Source organism: Uloborus diversus, chromosome 7, assembly GCF_026930045.1.
Source record: "Uloborus diversus isolate 005 chromosome 7, Udiv.v.3.1, whole genome shotgun sequence".
In the NCBI taxonomy this organism is placed as follows: domain Eukaryota; kingdom Metazoa; phylum Arthropoda; class Arachnida; order Araneae; family Uloboridae; genus Uloborus; species Uloborus diversus.
Window position 1 is genome coordinate 8,335,964 of NC_072737.1, and position 23,662 is coordinate 8,359,625.

Consider the following 23,662-nt stretch of genomic DNA (forward strand, 5'->3'; position numbering starts at 1 on the left):
ACGAATGTAAGGATAAGGACTTATTTCAAACACTAAAGCGGTGAGTCTTATTAGAGCCGAACCTTAGACCTTTCTTAGATCTGTTTAAGATTTAAAAATGCCGTCCTAACCCATCTCATTTTAAGTTTTGTATCATATTTAAATTCAAAAAAAAAAAAAAAGACGGATTTCTAAAACTTAAAGGTTTAGTATTATTAAATTATGTGAAACCTATTGTTTTGAAGGAAAGTAAAATACGAAAGCTGTGTGTGGACGGTGGAGTTCAGGACTCTCTCTTAGAGAATTTTTCAAAATTTGCATCTTTAGGCGATTTTTAGTAATGTCAAAGGAAAGTTGTGTTAGTGATCCCTCAATGGTTATTTTCAATTAAAGTCGAATTTTACAATCTTTGGTGGCGTTAAGGGTTCAGGGATCTCAGATTAATGTCTAAAATGGAACTATGAGAAACTTTATTTTAGGCTGCTTTTAAAATAGGTGGATTCAGTGGTGTTCCCATGGGGTGCTCTCCATATACGCCGTACACTCCCAAACATTTTTTAGACTTAAAAACGTTAGACGTATATCCTCATGCTTCAAAAATTTTCATGTAATGACATATTACTTATATGATCGCATACGCATATTGTTCGTAATGGATTACTGGCAGTATACCCTCAGAAAAATAGATGGGAACATCACTGGGTCGATTCACAGTTTTAGGGTTCTATTTTTTTCCGGCTGGGTAATTCATTGGATTTCAACAAAATTCTCGATTTCTTTAGCAGGCACCGTTATTTAGTTTCCCTTCCCCTACTGCTGCTGAACTAGTTAAAACCTTAATTGACGCATCGGAAGTTTTTTTTTACTACAAAGCCCCAAATACACTTGCTTAACTTAGCAATGGCCGGGTTTTAGATTAGCTCTCCAATTGGTGGAAAAGGAAATATTTACAGACAATTCGCGCATAGTGTACTTTTTTAATCATTTTGCTTGATTTTTTTCTGCAATTGACGATTGTCACACTCTTGACCACTGTGACTCTTATTCTTGACCACTTGAGATCCACTCTTGACCGAATGAAATTCTATTTCGGAAAGCTTATGGCGAAAGCACCACTGAATATGGTCTAAAAATACAGGTAGACTCTATTGGTGAAAATATAGCTTCGTGTAAGAAGGTTACGATGAATCTGGAATTTTCTCAAAATAAAGTAATAAGATTGCCGATATGAAGGAACATAACAATAGTGTTTCGTAATATAATTTGAGTCTTCAAAATTTCATTTCGGTTGGTTTATTAAGCATTATTTCGCAATATAAAACCTAATTTAATGTACGTTAAACTGGAAAAACAAACTTATTGCACAACTTTAAATAATATTTGCAAACATGCCGCATAATAATCATTTTAAAAGGTTCGATTCGAAAGGATCTGTAGATGATTGAAAATTGGCCAGTAACACAGTCAGAATCTTCTAAGGAAAGGAAAAGAGTGGACCATAAGTCCTTACATACATACAAAATTTCTTCTTAGGATTGATAATATTGCTCAAAGGAAAGGGTTCTGAGAGGTTTCCCCCCTCCCCCCAAAGCACCCCATCACTGCAGTAAGGATTGCTTTATTAAAGAGCAATGAATTATGTGGTACACTGGGTACGATTATGGAAACGCAAGAAAAGATTAAATGAAAAAAAAAGCATTTAAAATCTTAGCAGCGGGCCTGTAAGTACCCGTAGTTACAGTTTCATGTGCCTACAGTACAACTCAAGAAAGAACTCGCAAAAGAGCATCCGTGAGTTGATTTCCAATCAAATGACAAAATACTGAAATGGCGAAAGACTCAGCTGACCTGTGTCGGAAAATCGTATCAAAAGCGTAGTTTATTCTCGAAGAAGTGAGGGGGAAGAGGGGCGGATATCCAGGTTTGAGATTGATTTAAATGAATTTTTTGAACAGCAATTGATCGTGAAAGTGGTCAGTTGCTTCGATGGCACAGGTAAAAGATAAATAGCAAAAGAAAAATTAAAAAACAAAGAATGGATTTTACTCTCTCAAATTACTTTCTATGCCTCAAAAAATGTGGATTCGAACCCGGAAAACATTCTTTTTTCTTAGCTACTGATTATTTCTTTTCAAGTCACTAGTGGTAACAACTTTTATGTCAGAGGAATCCCATGTATTAAATTTTTCAGTTAAGAGACGACACTGTTAGATGAATTGGAAGGTTATTGATTGGTTTAAACAAACATTTACTCATTATTTTTTTTTAAGATCGAGGTTCCCAGTTGTAGTTGCTTCATGCTTTTTTTACTCTTCCAGGATAGCTGAAATATAAAAGCAGAAATTGTGGAAAAAATATTTTTTGAATCGAGTACGTAACTATGTTAGTTCTCTCATGTTTGCAATCGCTTCGTTAGTTGATACCGATCATATTGAAAAAGTTTGCTTATACAGCGTATCATCAATTTCAGCTCTGGGCCATTTATTCTTGCTCCTGAAACTTTTTATCAAAAATCACATTTTGACTGCCAGCACTTTCCTACTATATTACTACATATGAGTTCGTTTCATGCCCCTTCCTCTTCTCGTCCTTTCCTTTTTTCTAAAATTATTTCTTACTCTACCAAAATTATTTAAGGATGTTAAGTTGCATTTTCCAGAAAAAAATTGCTTTACACAAACATAATTAACATTACAGGATAAAGACCTATTTTACAAAATGTGCCAAAAAAAAGAATGTATAAATTTGTTTTTAATGCGTTTTACTTCGTCACTCTTTTCGTGAGGTTTCTGCCCGAAAAAGCAGAAACCCCAATTTTAGTTTAATTTAAATTTGGTATCCGTAGAAAAATTACCCTAAAACCAACCATCAAATTTTGAATTTGGCATTATACTACCTTTCAATAAGTGGATTTTGAAATCCATGCGAACTTAGAAAACGTTCAGGTTTCTAAGTAAAAAGTGTACAATTATATTTTCTCTTCAATCTTGGACTTCATTTTTTTTCTCTAAAGTTTTGTAATGCAATTATCCATTTCTGATTTAACTTTTGAACTTTGTATTCGAAAAGAATGCTTATGGTCCAAGATCTGACTTCGGTTGACATATCCTCATCGACTTTCCTGATAAGTCGCATGTAAAAACTTTTCACAATTTAAAATAAAACGCGCTTTTGAATGCAGTACTTCATGAATTACGAGATGCGAATCTAGGTCACTCTCGGGAAGTTGGGGTTCCCCCCCCCTCCGGAAATAGTTGGAATCAAGAGTGCAAAACAAAAAATCCATGCAAATTTAATTTGAACGAATTGATTCGAGTTCTGGGTTGAAGTAATTATTGGTCTATACTAAGGTACAAAGAGCTCAGCACATCTTGAGAGACGGGATCCAATACAAGCCATAAGAAAGTTTTTATACTTTGAAATATATTTGCTATTTTTCAATTCAGTTAGCTGAAACAGCGTACTGTTCAACTTTCGTGACAAAAACAATGTGAATCCTCTGCATTCAAATTTTCGAGTTTTTTAGTGCGGCATTATAGAAGTTTAAACTTTAACGTTTAAAATTTTATTTATTTTTAACTGTAATGATTTTTAAATTTTCAAACGTTTTAAATGAATCACTTCAAATGTCCAAATATTTGAGTGTTTCAGACTGCACGTTTGATGGTGAGAACAAAACAAACTTTACGTGATTTTTCCTTGTGTTCTTTGAAATGGTGCGAGAGGCAGTGCGGAAAAAAACTGCTTGGTATATGTTTTCTCTTGCTATCCCATGTCTTAGTGTACATAACTGTAATAAATACTAAAATGTTAAGAAATAAATAACTTTGTGCTGAAAAAAATATAACATCATAAAATTGCAGAAGTTTGCCGATTTTTACAGGCACGTGTTTTGAAGTGAAAATGAAACACTTTTTCAATGAAAAGAAGTCTGCTAATCAAAGACAAAATAAAAGCTAGCTTTTAGCGGATATCTTAACATCCAAAAGCTCACTTTTCTGCATTGAAAAAAGGGATTCCTTGAAACCTCGCAACACGCATTTGCAGATCTCTGCAAATTTGCGCGAATTAAGGTATGCGAAAACCCTAATTTTGTCTTTCAATATTCGTTACATCTTTCTAAAAACTAAAATGATTGCTTAATGTGACTTTAATAACGTATTTTTACTGTTCAATACGCCATTTTTCCTTCCAAAAAACTCTCCTTAATACTTCTAATGTATTCATTTTATAGTAATTTTTAAAAGCTCGTATATGAAGTCTTCCTGCGATACAAGAAAATATCTCCCTTCAAACTTGAAGTAATTAACTAAAAATATGTTGTGTAGCTAATTTGCATAAATTTACCCCGAGAAACGTGGTAAACTTTTTCGGGTTTATATCACAATAATATATCATCATCACTTTTGCGAAGTTTGAAAAGTTTAAGGTTAAAAATTTTTATTGCTAGAGCTGTTGTCGTAAATGAAGACTTTGAAAACGTGATTATGAGAATCAAGGATTAAGAAACACAATTCAAATAAAAGTAGTGAATTTGAGTTCATTAAATTTCTTCTAATTTTCTCAATAATTCATAGAATAAAAACATTTTTGCACATTTAGAAAGAAAAATAGACTAGCTTTCTACATTTTTTAAAGTTCTTATTTCTTTAAAAATTGGTTCTCGCATTAGTTAGCATTGTTGTACTATGTTTTACAAAAGTTTTTTTTTTTTTAGTTTGATTCAAATCAATAATTGCCCTCATGCATGCAAACTGTTAATAACGAATCTCTTGTAGTGTATAATAAAATTGAAGTTTTGATAAACATCCTTTCATAGTTACCTTAATTATCCATCACAACCATTTCATAGTTTGAGAGAACTTATACAATCTTTTTTTTTTTAATATTCTGTTATAATATTTAATTTAGGTTTGTCTAGAAAAATTAAGATTTTTCTTCAAAGAGTGAAATCTAGCGTTTGTTTGCATAGTTACCGATTGAAACTAAGTCGAAATGCAATTAGTATTCATTAAATTTTGAGGAAAAGCAGTGTTTTACTTGCATTCGAGTACAGGCAAAGTTCTACGACTTTTTTTTTAATTTAAAACGCTATTAGAAAAAAACCTGTGGGCAGGATTAAACACAGTTGCTAAGCACAAACATTTATTGATAGTTACACATCACAATTACACATAGAAGAAAACTAGAGACTACTCTGATCTACATACTACAGCCATCACTACATATACAAGAAGAGACATCTCCGCGCTTGATGAAGCGCAAAGGGTTCTGGGAGGAGATATGACGCAATATTGAGATGCGCATTTAGAATAGAAATAAGGGTTTTGTTAGGATTCAATCCTTAAAATTTAAACGAGCAGTACCTTCAGTAAACTATATTTCCTTTTAATTTACTTTTCTGAAGAATTTGAATAAAATAAATGGCAGGAAGTCATTGAATATACGATTAGAAGAAAAACTTTTCTTGTATTGTGTGTAAAACTGTTCTGCAGCCAATTTGTTTCTTATTTTATTGCTTCAAATAGACAAGTCATTTGCTCCCTTGTGTTTTCATTGTTAACGCTCATACCCGGACGTTGACTACAAACAGTTTCTCTCTAAATTCTCTGAGAATTTCAGATTTTTTTTCTTCAAATTTTCGGTAGGTTTGCGAAATTTAGACGAAAACATTCATGGCTAAGTAACTTTAATTTTTCATCATTACTTCTTATGAACTGCGATGTAGTAACTCCCAAAGGTGTTATTAGTCTTAGGAAAGCGTACATTTGATTTATAGACGTTGTAACCTCTGTAGCCACAGAAATGTTGTAGAATATTTGGCTCGCACGAAGCATTAACACTTGTTGAAAGGTAGGGAGTTGGAGAGAAAAGATATATACATAGATGGCTCTGAGTATATTTCTTATACAAATCCAGTTTGCATCGAACCTTTGCCAAATTTGTCATCGAGGTCCTCCGATGCTCAGGAATTCACAAGGGGCTCTTTGACCTTATGGAGTGTGAAACCCCTCTTACGGAGTTTTCGCCAGAATGTATTAATTTAAAGTCATAAAAATGCTGTTTTATACACCTTGACTTTACACTTTTTTTTCATTTTATTTAAACCTGATTTTTGAGCATGCGTCACTTGACACAACTTTAATCTTCGAGGTAGAACGCCGGGCAACGCAGCTAGTCAATTAAAAAGGCGAGATTTATCGTGACCTTCGACAGTGATCTACCACGACGGCCACGTTAGTATGCAATCTGATTGAATATTCGAATCTTTTTGTAATTTCAAAAATGTTACTTTCGTAACAAAATATTAAACTCGCAGTTTGCAACGGGTCAATGAACAAATAAGTTCCGCGAACATAAATCCTAAGATAAATTGTAGCACTAAAGAAATTTAGTTCACCCGAAATAATTTTATATTGCAGCTTTAAACAGACGGGAGTAAATGTGGAAATTGATTCACGGTTTGAGAAAAGCGAAATCAAACGTAGGTACATATCAGTATAGAATAAACTGGCAAAGAAAAAAAAAGTAAATTTCTGATGTGCCATTTGATAAAAATCTCTACAGAGTTATGAATTAGTAAATTTTAATACATTAAAAGAAAGGACGAAGCGCTGTGAATCCCTCAGTACCGGATCCAATTACCGGGTCAGCACGGTCGACTCTGTTTTTCAGCCCTTCAGCGGACTGATTGAAAAAGTACCAAGCGTGCTTGGGAACTAAACACTGGGGGTTCCGTGTTCGGTTGCTAACTCATCTGAAACATCTGTCTTGCGTCCCAAAGCTCTCTGTCTTGAAAACTGAGATTGGAACAGTAGGCATTGGACCTCTTGGGCTGTTACGTCTCTTGAGTTTAAGATGAAGGGATATGCAATATACCGTCAGACCGATTATGCAATCCTAAAACTGAAGTTTCGACCTTGGTATAGACTGATTAGTGTAGAATTGTTAATAACAGAGGAGACGAATGCCACTGAATTGAAGCTAAAAGTGTCGACACACTAGTAGGCAACAGCGAAGCTCCACTGAATTGATGTGGTTCAACTTGCCATTTGAAGACGAAACTTGGGTATTTAGCAGTAAGTTACCACCACCTTTAAGCCTGTGCTAAAGTCGAAATACATTCAGTTTATCGACAGTCCGGCTATCATATCCAGAGACTGCGGTTTTGTACTGGTAATGGACTGGTGAGCTAAATTTATTCTAAGTATCAGTTTGTCGACATTCTCAGCTTCAGTGAGATGACATCTGCATCCAGCTCGGTTATCGTTTACTCCAAACGGATGAGCCCATAAGAACGAAATCGCAGTCTCTTGATATCGTAGTCAGGATGGCTGTATATTTTTCGTTGAGCATTAGGGAGGTAATTGACCGTTTTGTAAGGAAAGTATATACTTTACCGAAAAATAATTTTTACTCTTTCATGAGCCTCGTAAGTTTGAGTGTCCGGGTAAGGGTAAAAAAATTAAATGCATATTAACGGTATAAACAAATTTTCTAGGCATTCTTGATTTTAATTTATAATTTTTTCTAACTATAATGTCTATTTTATGGACTTCCTTTTGATTTATGTCATTCCTAAGAATATGCCGTATTTTAGGGAGAATAATCATAACGTGGACTTTTTTTTTTTTTTTTTTTTTTGTATCGTCCAACTGGTCAAAACGAAACCCTTATTTTCTCGTCAGTAGTTGGCGAAATCAGTATTGCTGAAATTTAATGTTTAACTTTAAAATAAACGATTCATTAAAAGGAAAAAAAAAATCAAATGAATCAACAAAGCCATTACATTTATCGTATTTTGATGAGTCAGAAAGTCTACGTAATTATTGAATCTGTTGTAGCCTTGATTCACGAGCCCATATTCACAAAAATTATCAGACGAGACTAACTAATAAAAATGTTGGGGATTAGCATGATTTAGAAACAAAATAGGTGTTCTTAATATATTTATACACAGCTGATGTGTAGGTATCCTGAAGGATACGCAAAATGTCCAGAGTGTGTCCTACGTAAACGCATCCTTTATTACCTCTATATATATTTCAGTTAAAAAAATGACCAATCCATCTGAGTTATCTTGACATGCAGACATGTCAGAAGTTTGAGACTAGAAGTCAATTTTGTGCGACACAACCGCCTTCCTCCATATAAAGGAACACGAAAGTACAGTAACTGAAAAGTTAATATAGACTGAAGCTAGAAATGTAAAAAAAAAACGTATTTGCACATATAATGTTAGTCGTTAGCGGTGCAGGCCAAAGATGCGTATAAATTGAGGGGAGGGGGAGAGACAACTAAAAGCCGTGACACTTTCAGTGTCAGCAAAAAAAGTAAATGTTATTTGGGCTGGTTTTGAGAATATTGAAGCAGAAAAGTGGAAATTGATGTAAGGCTAATAACTTAACTGCACTTTTCCTTAGATTTTGACGAATTTTTTATACTAACTTTTCCCGCAGACATGAATTTCACATACATTATCTAACCCGAAGTATTTTAAGGTAACACAAACTCTTGGTAATAATTTTATTAAACAAGTGGGGCTTGTTTGAGTAACACAATTGATTTACTAATATCTAAATAACGGAAAAATAAACAAAGTTATTGATTGCGCTGAATAATGTTTCGTAAACAGATATACAAAGTAAAACAAATTGTTCTGAAATTTTTAGCCTTTCTGTTTTTTTATCATTTTTTCTTATTAATAACTTCTAGGTTTGGTTCCTAAATTGGAAAATAAAATGAATAGAACAACCTTAATTACTTGTTCCTCGAATCGCCGCCAATGATCGTTAGATAGAACCTAAATGTCATTTCTTCACGACTTCCATTGTTAAATTTGTTGCGAGTTTTAGAAAGTATATGTTGCAAATCATTCATTCTGATTCAGAAGGTAGACTACATTTCTAGAAATAATAGTGTAGGCACCGCAATCTTTGGTACAGCAATGAATTCCGGTGTGTGCTTAAATCTCGGTTCAAGATTTAAGCCCTGAGAAAATAAAGTGCAGTGAAGCAGTACCATGAAGCATATCAAAATTGAATCATTCACATTAAAGTACAAGGTTACATTCATTAACTAAAATTCCGTGCGCATAAGAAAGTGAGAGAGATTGAGAGATTGCTCTTTAATCATTAATTTAGCTCTTTTGTGTGTGTGTTTCGGGAGAAGGGAGGGGGAATGTAAAGAACTTCTGAAAAACTTCAAAATGATCTCTCGCCAACTGGGTTAAAGCAAAAAAAATAAATCTTAGTTGATAAAGTGGGACGATGATTTTTCCCCCTATAAGAAACAGGAATCTGCAATTAAGAAGGCATGAAATAATTAATCGATATTTCTGTTAAAATATCGATTAGTTATTGCATTTCCTGTTAGTTTTTAACAGAACCTCAAAAAACAGGACTTGTTTTAACTCCTCGTAAATATTTAGTCGGAAATGAGCGCTCTAAATTGAATTCAAACTGATTTGCTTTAATTAAATTGAGATTTTGGCGCGCAAAAGTGCTTAAACTATTCAAAATACGGAATTTACAGGCCACAGAACTTGAAGTCAGATGAAGATTCTGTCTGCTTATTCGCAATCAAACTGGTCCTGAATACCTAGTTGAACATCTCTCCAGATTTGGAATCTATACTGGGTCACTTTGGGTTCTAAATGAACCGTTGAACAAGTGCCAGAGAACATCTTGGGCTCTGACCTAGGTCACATTGTGTTCATTTTTGAATTATCTCTGAGCTTTTGATTGTACTGTAGAACCTCGTTTAACGGACTAACTGGGACCTAATGTTAACCTGTAGAGCAAAAATCCGGGAAATAAGACAAAAGAAATTCATAAATGAGCAAGAAGAAACTTTTATTACAGCAAAAAAACATTACAAAGCAACAAAAATACCTAGTGATGTTTCCAGGGAATAATAGTATTATCTTTCAGCTGCAAAAGAACTATTAAAAAATATGGCTGAAGTACAAAAAATTGCACGCGAGAAATGTTTGAGCATTGCACTTTCAACTACCCAAAAGGCTTGAATTAAACCGTGGTTTTTTGATAATAAGTGGTAAAAAAAATTGTAAATAATTCAAAACTAAGTAGATAATAGTGTTAATTCATAAAGAATAGAGAATATCAAGTGTTATATCATTGAAAAACAATTGACAGTTCAATCGAAAGAACGATCAAAGCAAATTTTTCTGCCTTACCATGAAAACTGGTAGATTCTTGAAGACTGCTTTTATATAACTGCAATATCTTTCAAGCAGGAAAGATTTGTCACTGAGTTAAAACATGGAAAATAGAGGAGATGGTGGGAAACAATGATCGTCGTTGTGACTGAAACAACGTAATATTCTGAACACTTGTGTGTGGAACTACGGCCATTTTCTTGTTTTCAGCAATCATAAACTGAACTTTGACATAGGGGGAAGGGAGTGGAATGAAAATGCAAATCTAAAAACGAAGCATCAGCTGCCTTCATTTACATCCCCCCCCCCCCCTTTTAATGAGGCGGTTAACTGGGAAAATTCAGCTTAACCAATTTTTCAGGACTTTCTACTTTTTAGGAAGTAGAACTGCTTTTCCAGTAATCAGCCGCACGTTAGTATTCACAGCCTAGGAATATTACGTGCAGCTGGCTTGCGATTGAAAGTGGATGGTTTGGGTTTCATTCGTGTCATGTTTTCGCTCTTCAGCCCAGAATATCGAATCTACTCGCAAGCAAAGACTGCTTGCTTGCTCAATTCATTTGCACAAATGATGCATTTTTATTCATAATAGTTTCTCTTCAGTTCTGGAATTTCAAACTTTTTCTTATATGGTTGAGATATATTCGAATGGTAAGGAACCGTTATGTGTCACTGCAAGAAATAATCACTTTTTAAAAAGTTTTCTTGAATTTGAAAAAAAAAGTAATTTACATAACGGTTACATTCGTCACACGGACAAATCATTAGATTTCAAGTAGTTTTTTTTATATAGATAGTTGATACTTCATATTATGATACTTTTTGATTTTTTTATATCCGAATGTATAGAAATTAAAAGGTGCATCATGAGTAAAAATGCATCATTTGTGTAAATGGATCTTGCTTTATGATGAATGATTCTTGCACCATAGAGAGACTTTCATTGCAATAACGGAGTAACCAGCACACCAGAGTGAAAGACAAACCATCGCGTTCATTTCAATGCTGCACGCAGCGTATCTTTATTGCTTTCATAGGTGGAACTCTTTTTCATAACCACTTTTTTCTTGTGGAACCCCTGGTTTTTCCTCTATAGTGTATTGTGAATGCAGCACTTTCAAAATGGGTGACTTGCAGTTGAAATTACTATTTAAATGTCTTCGAGAACTAATTTTTAAATTGAAAGCAGAGTTTTTGGAAATAAATTTAAACAATTGATTTCAAGCCAAAGGTCAAAGTTAAAGTTGTAATGAAATGAGTGGAATGATAATCAAAATGTAAGCGTAATATTCTGCTTTTTTGGACGAATGTTGATTTTTCATATCAGGTTTAGCAAATCTGTTAAATGATTTAAATAGTTAATAAAATAAATTAAGTTTTTGATCCATAAGTTAATAAAATGTATATATGCAATTACAAAACGTAAAAGTTGATTGAAGTAATGTCAACTGCGCCCACAGTTCCAATAAGAGCATTCATTTATTTCAAGGATGAATCGAATGTTAGGTAACAGTTTAGTATTCTTGAAATCACGCAAAAGAAAGTCGTATGTTGGCAATACACGGATTTTTAATCCGCAATTCATTTTGAAATTTTCGCCGCTGTTTATTAATAAAATACATATTAAATGCCTTGCTCAAAACTAATGTCCAACTAGTTTTCAAGCGGCTAATTTAAATGAGAAATAAATCACAAACGACTTATAGAACCGCCGAGTGATCTCCATGGAAACCGGGGTTCCACGGAATGCAATTTAAGAAATGCTGCTGTAAACTGCTACAGCTGCCTCCTACATAAATGTTGAAGGCGACTCAGACTTGGTTTTTTAATTGACCTAAATCGTGTGCGATTGGTGCTTAAATAAGAGAAAAATTGGGCGCAGTCCGCGATTGAACTGATGTCACATATGTCAGGATCTGTGCCACGGAGAGATTAATGGAGGATGAACTGGAAGATGAAACGGAACGTTTCATTTTATAATAGGTAGGATCAGTGACATCATGCAAGCTGTTAACTTTTTACTGCTCGCTTGCTTTTGCTGATCGTATCTACCACAGAATGAAATGGTCAGTTTCCGCTTCAGTTCATCGCTGTGGTACAACTACAGCTGCAGAAACGTTTTCTACCGAGAGTTCATTCGTTATTGTCGGCTGAAGAGTGAAATAGGAACTTCTACTTTCACTGTGCTCGAGGGGGAGGATTAGTTTGGAGAGAACCATTCGATTGTTCCATCTTCATTCTCCGGACCGGTGCTTCGAAACCTGGTTGCTCACTTATGGGCGCAACGTTGCGGGTGCGGAGAGCATTCCAATCCCCATGTTCGAAAAAGTCGAACCGGCACTCGAGCACCTGCTATTCTTCTTCCTCATCGCTCATTTGGTCTTGATTTGTAGCTGAGGTACGTTTTCATCTGTTGGTGAAACGGGGGCAAAAATGAATAAGCAGTTCAAACTTTTTTTTTTTTGTACAGGGTTGTCCGAATGTTAACGTACCCATCATTTACTCTACACATTGTGTTAGTCATGGTTGAAAGTTTGTTGCACACCTAAAAACTTCAGGGTCAAAAACATCGGTAGAATGCCATCCATGTCATCATACTGGTGACGCTCTTTCAGATGTTTTGCGGAAATTCGGAGATGTTTTAACAGTAGAGCATTTGCGAAGACATGGCGCAGAATTTAGTTGTGCTATGCATGGATGTTGTTCTGACGATATTTATGGTTCTACAGTCTTAAGATTTCATAGCAGGGTACAAACGATAAAAAAAATCAAGGTAAAACCACGGTTTTTACCGTCCGGTCTTGGGTCCAAAAGTGTCCAGAACTGCTACTGCGAGAAAATATCAAAAACCGAACAAAATGTGTTAAAATTAGTTTTATATTGAGTATGTATTCAATGTTGATAATTCAAGTGTACATATAATATAGAATTAGCTTCATAAACAAGTTACAATTTAGTTACCGAGAAGTTGAATTGTTCATTTAAAACTTCAATTTGTACACATGAGATTTTTTTTCATAGTAGTGACCAAAGCTTTTGACATTATGCATACGTGCAAAAGTAAGTGATAAAAATATAGTGCAGTAATTAACTTCAAAAAATTGTCATTTATTCTATTTAAGTTGCAAAATTTATGTTAAAAATATGAATTGAAAAAAAAAAAAAGAAATGACACAAGTTCAAAAGTGTAAGTGTGTATATTAATTTATTTTTCTTTAATCTATGATTAAAAGCAGGTTATCCGGTAAAACATCATGTAAAACTTTAATGCAAACACCATAAAAAAAAATTATAATTTTTTTTTCACCTAAAGATTACACATTTAATAACATTGCTTTGAGTTATAAATATAACTGAAATCTTATGAATATCCTTTCAAATTTCTACCAATTGTTACATAAGGAAGTTTTTATGTAATGGAGTTATTGTCATTTTTTTTAAGTAAAATATTTTTTAAATAAACATTTTGGAGAAAAATGTTATCAAATATTCAATAATTAAAATTTAATAATTTTTATATTTACGCTATATGAATATTGCAGGAAATACGAATTGATTACACTCCTTTAGCTTTAGTATAATTTTGGGCAGTTCAAGACACTTTCGGACATTTTTAGACAGTTTTGGACGGTAAAAAACACCTGTCCTGTCTTAAACCACCTTTGGACAGTCCAAATCCCGACCCTGCTTGAAAGTAACTGTGTATAACAAACATTCAACCATTCCTGACATAATGTTGAAAATAAAAGGATACACCCATAGAAATAAGTTAAACGCAATTCATGCATGGGCGATGAGATAAAGGAATTGAGTTTCTCTTATTTATACCTATAAGACTATAAATATAACATGGTTTGGGGTCAAAATTTCGCCGATTCATTACTAAACGTGGACAAAACTTCGTCGATTCATAACTTCGTGTGTCTAAAATTTCGCCTATCCAGAACTTTGCGCGGGTAGAACTTCGCGCATTCATAACATTGAACTACCATAAACATATCATATAAACTTAGCAAACAAGTAAAAATGTCTTTTTTGGGGGGAGGGGACTATTTTTTAATGATTTCCAGGAACGTATTACACATAATACATTTAAAAAAAAAATTAATAATGAATTACTTGATTGCAAGTTAATTGTGTGTCCTAAACTAATTTAAGTATAGCAGGTTAATAAAATCATAAATTGATATAAATTTGAAGATTGAATTAAGATTAATTGATCACTTTTCCAAAATCTATTTTTTTTATATTATAACAATTTAACGTTCTATAGCTAACTAACTGAAGAATTTTTAATGATTACAAGTTTTGTATTTTAATTTTTTTCATCATTTGTTCCTAATCCAAGTTTAAAACTAGTTTTTAAAAATTTGTGAGAAATTCAGAAGCGATCCCCCCCTCCCCTCCCAACTTGCTTTCACAGCGTTACTCATAATTCGTTCACATCTCCATTGGAGCGAAAAATTGAATGATAGAAAAAAATTTTTAAAAATTTTAAATCCTAATATTGCGGAGAAGATGTTCTATGATATTTGGATTCATGAAAAAACAAAAACAAAAAAAAAAAATAAATAAATAATAAATTTTAAGACGTGCAACGAGAAATGAACTTTAGAAATTTGAGGTTTTTTTAGCAAAAAGTAATCTTAAATAAAATTTTAACATAGAGTATATAGGGATAAAGTTTGGACTTTTACCACTAATCGTTATAATGGAATAATCTTTATAATGTGAGGTTTTTTTCAGATGCGAAAAGTAATACATGCACCCATGCACGAAGTCTTCTGCTTACAAATTTTTGCACAAACGAAATTTCGACCGCTCAAAGTTTTGTCCAGGCGAAGTTTTGACCCATTACCATATAATAGACCGAACTTTTACCTGGATTAGATTTGATAAGGATGTACGGTTGAATACATTTTTTTAAATGGATTTTTTCTGGAAGCTTAACTATTTTACATGATTTGCAAATGGTTCTCTTATTAAAAGAACATAGCAGTTTAAAATTATTTTAATCTGCTTACTTAAAAGTTATATTTTTTTGCTATTATTACTGTATAGCTAACAAATAATCCGTGTTAATATAACGGATTAAAATTGCTCTTGAATGGAATGATTTTCCTTAAAACTATACTTTTAAATAGAAATGAGATAGAAGTTTTCGATATTGAATGAAAAAATAAATAAATGTAATTTGTGTTATGACAGACTTATATTTTTACACTTCGTTAAATTACTTTTTTACATCATATTTTGATAACTGAGACTCGAAAAAATTCTTTAAGTTAGGCTTTTTTTTTTACTTTTGAATATCTATGAGTGCATTGGACCCGGGAAACTTTTTTTTTTTTAATTTTTTTTTAAAAATAATAATGGATAACGTATTTTGTTGACACAAAAATTCTTCAGATAATGGGGCATTGCAGAAGGATTGAGCACATCACTCACCGAGGAAACCTGTATCCGTACGCCCCCGAAATGATTGAATGGACAGACGGATACCCGAAAAAGGAACGGTCCGTTTAAAATTTGTGGAGACTCCTTAACCATACACCTTTGCTGAGTTGAAATGCTTTGTATATTTTTAAATATGTTAGTAAATATTAATCGAAAAATTTTGTTTTTTCATGAATCTAATACAACTGTTTTGTGAGTTTCCCGGAATCCTGTATTCTGATGTACTTTCGGGGATGGAGGATAAAGAAATAAAAGGTATGCATATTTTTTGTGTTTTGTAAATGTATAATATTGGAATTTCGATTTTATATTTTAGTAGTGTTACGTAGCTTAAAGTTGTGGAAAATGGGGCAAAGTGAAATAGTTAACACAAATAACTTTTTTCAAAATGAACAAATCTGGGGGCACGGCAGTGCCCCCGCCAAGTCGAGCGCGAAGCAAACACTGCCGTACCATCCTTTACTGGAACCATTTCGCCGCATTTTCATACCCCTATTTAAGAACCTTCTGATGAGACCAGAGCGCAGAAATTTTTGTCATCCAGTAAGCTATAATCGCATTCCGAAATTTCAAGTCTGTAGATCATTTAGTTCCAAAGTTAAGCGAAAGCAAAGTTTTTCATTTATGACACTCACTCACTCGCTCATGATCATCAAAATAGAACTAGTACTTCCCATAAACTCAGAGAGGTGAAATTTGGTACAGAGTTAGGATTTGATGACTATATGAAGGGAAAACTATAAAAACTAGGCTAATCGAAGATCTGGAGTGACCCTGATTAGAAAACACAAGAGCCCAACCAAACTATTAGAGATCGACGTACCGGTTTTACAAAAAAATATTCAACTTGGTGGGCCGCTTCATTTGATGTCAAAAATCGAAAGTCTGAAGTATCTAATGAAGAACCCTCAGCTGGTCTCAGCTGTATTAGAGATATGGTAATGCCCCCTTCTACTATTGGTACATCTAAAAACGACAGTCATTGTAAAAGTCCAGCGTAGTTGGACACATCTTCTAATTTAAGCTTGCCTAACTTTAGTCTACTCGAACATTGCACAAATTAAATGTTTCTACAAAAAGAAGTAGAATTCCACCAAAAACATTCTGTAAAAAACTAGCCAAGTCTCGATGGAGCTGCTTGTTTATCTCTAAAAAGTAATGAAATCTAGACAAAGTCAGGACAAGTCTAAGGTTCCTTACTGCGATTTCTTTATTATTATAGTTAATGTTGTGTGACTTGGCCGTTAAAGGGTACACAAGGGTACAAAACCAGGTGCTCCATGACACCATTGCACCAATCTGTCGCCAGAACCGCTACCCATTGACGATGGAAAATTGCCACTTGGAAAACGTGTAAACAAAATTCACTTGTACCCACTAACGTATAAAGAATGTTTAACGGCCAAGTCACACAACATTAACTATAATAATAAAGAATTCGCAGTAAGGAACCTTAGACTTGTCATGACTTTGTCTAGATTTCATTACTTTTTAGAGATAAACAAGCAGCTCCATCGAGACTTGGCTAGTTTTTTACAGAATGTTTTTGCTGGGATAAGCTTTTATGAAAAAGACAGCATGTAAACAAATAACGCTATATTTTAATTCTAGTAGCCCGTCCCGACCTTGTTCGGGTAAAAAAACTATCCATCTCAAACAAATGTGCAGGTAAAGAAATTCATATGGATGATGAACAGCGTTGTTGGCAAAAACTATAGCCCTCTCGCACATTCTCGTATTTTTTTCAATACAAATGTGACGACCAGCAACAGGCTCTTGGCCCAGCTAGGCTGGTTCTAGTCAACTTATTACTCCTCAATAAATATCAATGGCCATCTTAAAGCTATCCACTCCCTTGCTCATTACTTTACCATCTCTTCCGGTAAGCTGTTTCAAGTGCCCACAACCCTACAAAAGTAGTAGTTTTTCCTTATTTCCAGGTTAGCCTGAGATTTGAATAGCTTAAAACAATGACCTCTCGTCCTTCTTTCGGTGCAAAAATATAATCCATTAATATCATTTGTTTTGATAAATTTAAACAACTGAATCATGTCCCCCCTGATCTTCCTTTGCTCCAGGCTATACATATTAAGCCTATTAAGTCTGGGATCATAATCTAAATCTGAAAGTCGACTTACTAGTCTAGTTACCCTTTGAATCCTTTCCAATACACAAATATCTTTCCTCAGATAAGGTCACCAAAACTGCACAGCATACTCCAAATGGGGTCTTACTAAACTCCTATATAAAGGCAGAAGAACCTTCTTAGATTTGTTTAAAATAGTCTTGGTTTCAGAATAAACATTGAGTATCAAATCATTTATAGAGAATTTCTCAACTCGTCTAATTTGATAACATATCCTTTTCCAAATATTTTCCCGTTACTTACTTGAAATAAGACTCCAGTAATGCTTAGAACCATCTACTAAATGGGCTCTTATAGTTGTTCTTCAGATACAGAGGTTGTAAAGGGCTCCTCGTAAATGGAGACGACTTTAAACAGGCTTGTAATATATCTACACGCGTTCCTCTGCTGTTCCACGTGTTTGATGAAAGTCACCGTCAAATACGAAGGTGACATCTATCATGATTTTGTCTGAACCTTTTTGGTCTTACAGGGACTATCTGCGCTTTCTATAGTCAAACGGTGGCTCATAGAGCATTTTTCCTATATTAGAAGACATCCTATTGAAAATTTTCCGAATTGCTCGCTTTTTTCTCGTGGAACATAGTCATTCTGGGATAGAAATTCAAAATAATTTAAATGTGGAATGGTCAGTTTTCCACCTTTAGATAAAAATCCCTTAGTTTCGTAATAAACCATCGTAAAAGCCTGTTGATCGACTTTTGGCTAGAGTTGAGTTATTGAAGTTGCACTGGGTATGCCCATAAACATTAATTTGTGTTTCTGGTTTTCATGTACCCATCATGTTTTAATCGAATTGTTTTCTTTGGTTCTCTGCGGCGAGGCAAACAAAAGTTCCCTATCGAGTGTCCACTTTACTGTCAAATCTTGACTTTTATCTAAACTAGACTTTGGTTTATATCGCTTGACATTGAACGACAGTCATAGTATTTCTGCTGATGCATTCCTGACAATATGTAGTCAGATATATTTTTTAATAATTGCCTAAAAGCGGGCATTAGAATCTAAAGAGTTGGAATAGGATCTAAAAGTTGCAATGTTGGTTGGTAATAGGATCTAAAAGTTAAAATAGTTCTAAACAATTATCTAAGTTTGGGAGCGGAGTCAGAAAGTTATATGTGACAAATAAGATCAGTATCCAAGGTTTGTCGTTTTCTATAAGACCGAGAACTACACAGGCTGATTGATAGGTTGGCAGGACCTTTAACTGTCAAGACTTTGGAAACATGTTGGACCACGAAAACGTTCTAAATAGATTCTTGAATGACAAACTTCTGATTGGCTAGTAGAATGAATATTGTATATTCTACTTAGAGGTGAGTCTTTTCCAATCCCAGGATGCCTTTCAACCTCTTGTGCTTGTTTTCTTCGGAAAAGTTACTTTTTTTCACATAAGTTACCCCTATTTATCTTTTTAGCATTTTCTTCCGGACAGGATATTTTTAAGCTATATTTATTTATATCGTTTTTAAATGCTTAAATACGGTCATCGTGAAGAATATTTTTCCAAATAATTTTTATCAATTTTTTCCTCTTTGTCAAATTCTTTCCCATATCGAATGTTCTTTGTTCGTTGTTGTTTTAACTCTTAACTTTCAATGTACGGTAATTATGTGCAATTACTCTGAGTTGAGAATCTTCTTAACTAAATGTACCTAGGCTAATTCATTCGCAGATGTATCTTATTTCGATTTTAATGTGAATAAAAACCTTAATGGATAGCCCCCAATGTATGAAAAACTACAACTCATAGAAACGCGAATTATTTTCGTGTATCTGCATTACCCCCCTTGAATTCAAAAACTAATTTTCTCGCTAGGCATCTCTGTTATGATTAGTTTAAATAAATTTTGAAGTATTAACATTCTGTGACTCTTAATGTTTTACAATTTCCAAGGCTAATAAAATGTTTCATACGTTATCCTTTGCGGCATTAAATACATGTAAAGCTTTTGGCAATTCTTGTGCTATCTCCGCATTTTCTTTCTTCTTTTTTTTTTTTTTTTTTTGGTTTTACGGGGTTCCAGCCCTTCGCCTTTAGTTCAAAAAGAACCTTCAACGATTTTCTAATTGCAAAAGTGGGATAATCGGTGTTTGTTTTTAGGTATCCATGTACATAAATGGCTACTTCTGTATGTAAGTATGTCCGGGATAATCTTCAAAACTTCTGGATCGATTTTAACCATTTTTTCACCATAGATAGCTACATTATCAGGGAACAACTTAGGCTATAATTTATTTCTAAAACACTTAGTTCTAAAAAGTTATTGTGGAAAACAGTAAATTTCATACAATTTCCCCATTAAAGGATTAAATATAAAACCCATTGTTGCAAAAATTCGTTGCCTTTCAGCAGAAATATTAATAGTAATCATAACGAAAGTTATGAACAAAGGCTTCTCTGGAGCAAGTATGGAATTTGTTCACTACTAGCCGGGTACCAGGCGCTGCCAGGGCATTTAATTCAATAAAAATATTTTTTTTTTTTTTTCAAACGCTACGTCTTGCACATACGGGAGCATAGGAGAGTTTTTTTTAGATATTTGTTTTTATAAATAGAAATGAATTCAAAATTTTTGATAGGTTGTATAGATAGGTAGAAGCAGCCTCAGGCGATATTCTTGGCGTGGGAAGATGAATGGCACAAAACAGAGGTGGAGATAGATATAGAAATATATTATTCATATTGATAAAAGTAGATATATATTGATTAATAACCGCAGCCAGCTTTATTTAAACAGCCGCTAAAGGCGGCAATTTTGGCGTAAAATAGGTGACAAGAAGGCCAAACAGCCACCGTAGGCGGTTGCTTGAATAGAAAGGATAATGCCGTAAAAAGGTAAACCAGCTGGGTAGCTGCAGGTTGATAGTATAAGAATAGAACAGTACGAAACATAAACCGGTGGCGAATTCAAACTATTGGTTTAAAAAAATAAAAGTATATTTATGCATAAGTTATAGCCAATGTCACTCAGTAAGAATGCACCTTTCATGTAGTGAAAGAAATTTTCAAATATCTGCAATGGTTCCGGAGATTACCTCTAACATATAAACATACAAAAATACGGTCTCTCTCTTTAAAATATTTGTATAGATTTCAACACTATTTTTAATTTTTGGCCGTAATTTGTATCTTCATATACAAAAAAAAGCGAAAATTTCATTTTGCCCCTCTTGTACGGAGCAAATTGAAAAAAACTTTATCTAAGAAATATTTTCATTTTATCTACCTACTTATTTTTCACCAAATGAGTGAATGAATAAATGAATTAATAATGAAACGAAAAACGATTAAATGAACACAAATTTACTTAAGAAAAAAAATGAATAAATAAATGAACGAATAAGTAAAGGAATGTTATTTCATTTACGTTTTCTAACATTAATTGATTAAGGGAACTATTTCACTTTGTCCTGCGTGCATGTGACAGATTGCATCAAACATTCAAAATCAAAGTATGCCAAATATTAACTTGACTAGAAAATCGTTCGTCAAAGTATGCGTCTACGTTTGAACGAAGCCATTGCCTGTTTTTTGAGAGTTCACATTTTAACTGTAACTCCAATGGATGAACCCTAGATTCCAGTAGGTAGTGTTCATTGTTGACCATTCTTTCGTTTCTTCATTGCCCTAAAATGACTGTCTTACCAGCAAAACAGTTCACTTACCGGATCCAGTTTAGCTTTGTCACGATAAAGCCTTTCCCTGCATGTTAAACATTACCAAAACATTATCAATAAAATTAGCATATACATTATCAAATTATTATGCCGTGGTGCGAGTTTCATTGCGCGTTACTGGATCATCGACTTTTATATATTAGAGGATAATTACTGCACTTGCAGTTCTCAAGGCTAAAACTATTAATTAGAAAATTTTATTATTTTTCAATATTCTTTTTTACAGGCTACAAAATATTTCTATGTGTGTTTATTGCAATTTTGAAAATGGGTTGTTTTTATTATCCTATCTTGATACTTCGAGTTTTTTGTGCTTGGCTTGAATCAATTGCATGTTTAATAAATGTTAGCACATTGATGGACAGGTAGGGTTGTCCGAAAAAAAAAAGGGTTAATCTTTACTTGGGAGGAATACCGTCAAAAGCTGTGGTCTTCCCATCCAATCAGCTACATTATAACTTTACAATTAATGATTTTAAACACGTTTTCACTTTTCAATCGAGGTTTGAAATTAAACTTAGGACTCAATTTCGACATTAATGATCGCAAATACAAATTTTCATACAAATTCATGGCTTACCTCTTCCTTAAATACCAATCCACTGACTCATTAACCAGTTTTATAACTTTTCAACAGCCGGAGTGTGAAAGATGATCATTTAATAAATTTACACTACGCAGCAAAAAAAAAAAAGTTTTTGTCTGCGATCTGGTTTTATATAGTCAATTCCTACCAATTTTGGGTCGATGAAAACGAATATGGTAGTGGATTTCTTTTCCCTATTTTTTTTTTTTTTCAAGATACACAAAATCCCAGTGCACAAAGATGCATAACAACCACACATTGATTCGAAGGCAAGGATGAAAGGGAATAAAAAATTAAATAAAAACAAAAAACCCGACTGCGTAAAAACCAAAAAAGGAAAATGTAAAGGCCCAGTAGTTTAGACTTTATTAAGTACTACTGAATAACTACAGTGATGAAATAGTTTTATAACCGTACACAGATAAGACAAATCATAAATTCAAAAGCAGAATAGAAGGACCGGGTTCCTTGAATCAGAAAGGAATGAGCTCCGACTGTTGATCCTTCTATTATGCTTTTGAATTTATGATTTGTCTTATCTGTGTACGGTTATAAAACTGTTTTATCACTATAGTTATTCAGTAGTACTTAATAAATTCTAAACTACTGGGCTTATACATATTCATTTTTTGTTTTTTTGGTTTTATTCAGTCGGGTTTTTTGTTTTTATTTAATAATTTTTTAATTTACACTTTTTAGTTAACTTTTATTGATTTAGTTATTATGATTATAAGACGGTACATTTCGCAACCTTGTCATTTCATTGAGAGAGTTTGTATCGTGAGGATTATTAAGTAACTTGCGGTGATCTAAACTACTGATAATTAGTTCCTGTAGGGACCTAACTCGGCTTAAAGCTACATGTGCTTGACCTTTGGCAAAAATGCGGGAAGTCAACCACAGCACAGCTATATAAACAGCCTGTATAACACATGATGACGCGAAATCGGAAACCTCCCGTAAGTCGAATCTTTCTCACAAAACTAAAAAAGCCTGTCGAGAAAGTAAACGTCGCGAAACTCAGTCCCTTGAATCAAGGCAAAAACGAATGCAACATGTTAGAGATGAAAATCGAATAAGTAGACTCTCTTTCTTTTGGTGCTTATTGCACGGGTTTATTTTGATGAGGACTACAATCTGAATGTCTTGCCTTCGTTACGCATAATATATTTTTATTACAGTACAGAATACATATAAATAATACACGAAATAATTTACATCAGAAAGAGGGGAAAGTACATCCGGAGCGAGGGTGTCTTGACCCATCGCCTCAAGTGGGAGAAGCAATCGCCAAGACCACTCGGCCAATGAGACCGCAATTAGTAGACTTAGTAAACAAAAAATTTCAGGCAGTGAAAACTACCTGCATTTGACGCACGCTATCTACGTGCGACACAGTGTGCAACACCCAGCGTGCGCCGATCCCAAACTGAAAAAATGGCAACTGGTTTTTCAAATGGTACTTTTGATTACTGTCATGTGTTTAGTGACACTCCCAAGGTTAAGACAAATCGATTGACGTAAGAATTACCAAAATTGGCCAAGGCGTTTATTCTGTAGAACGCCACATAGAAACGGACATACATACATAGACTGATAAACACATTACCCTCATTGCGTCGCGCACGCGCAG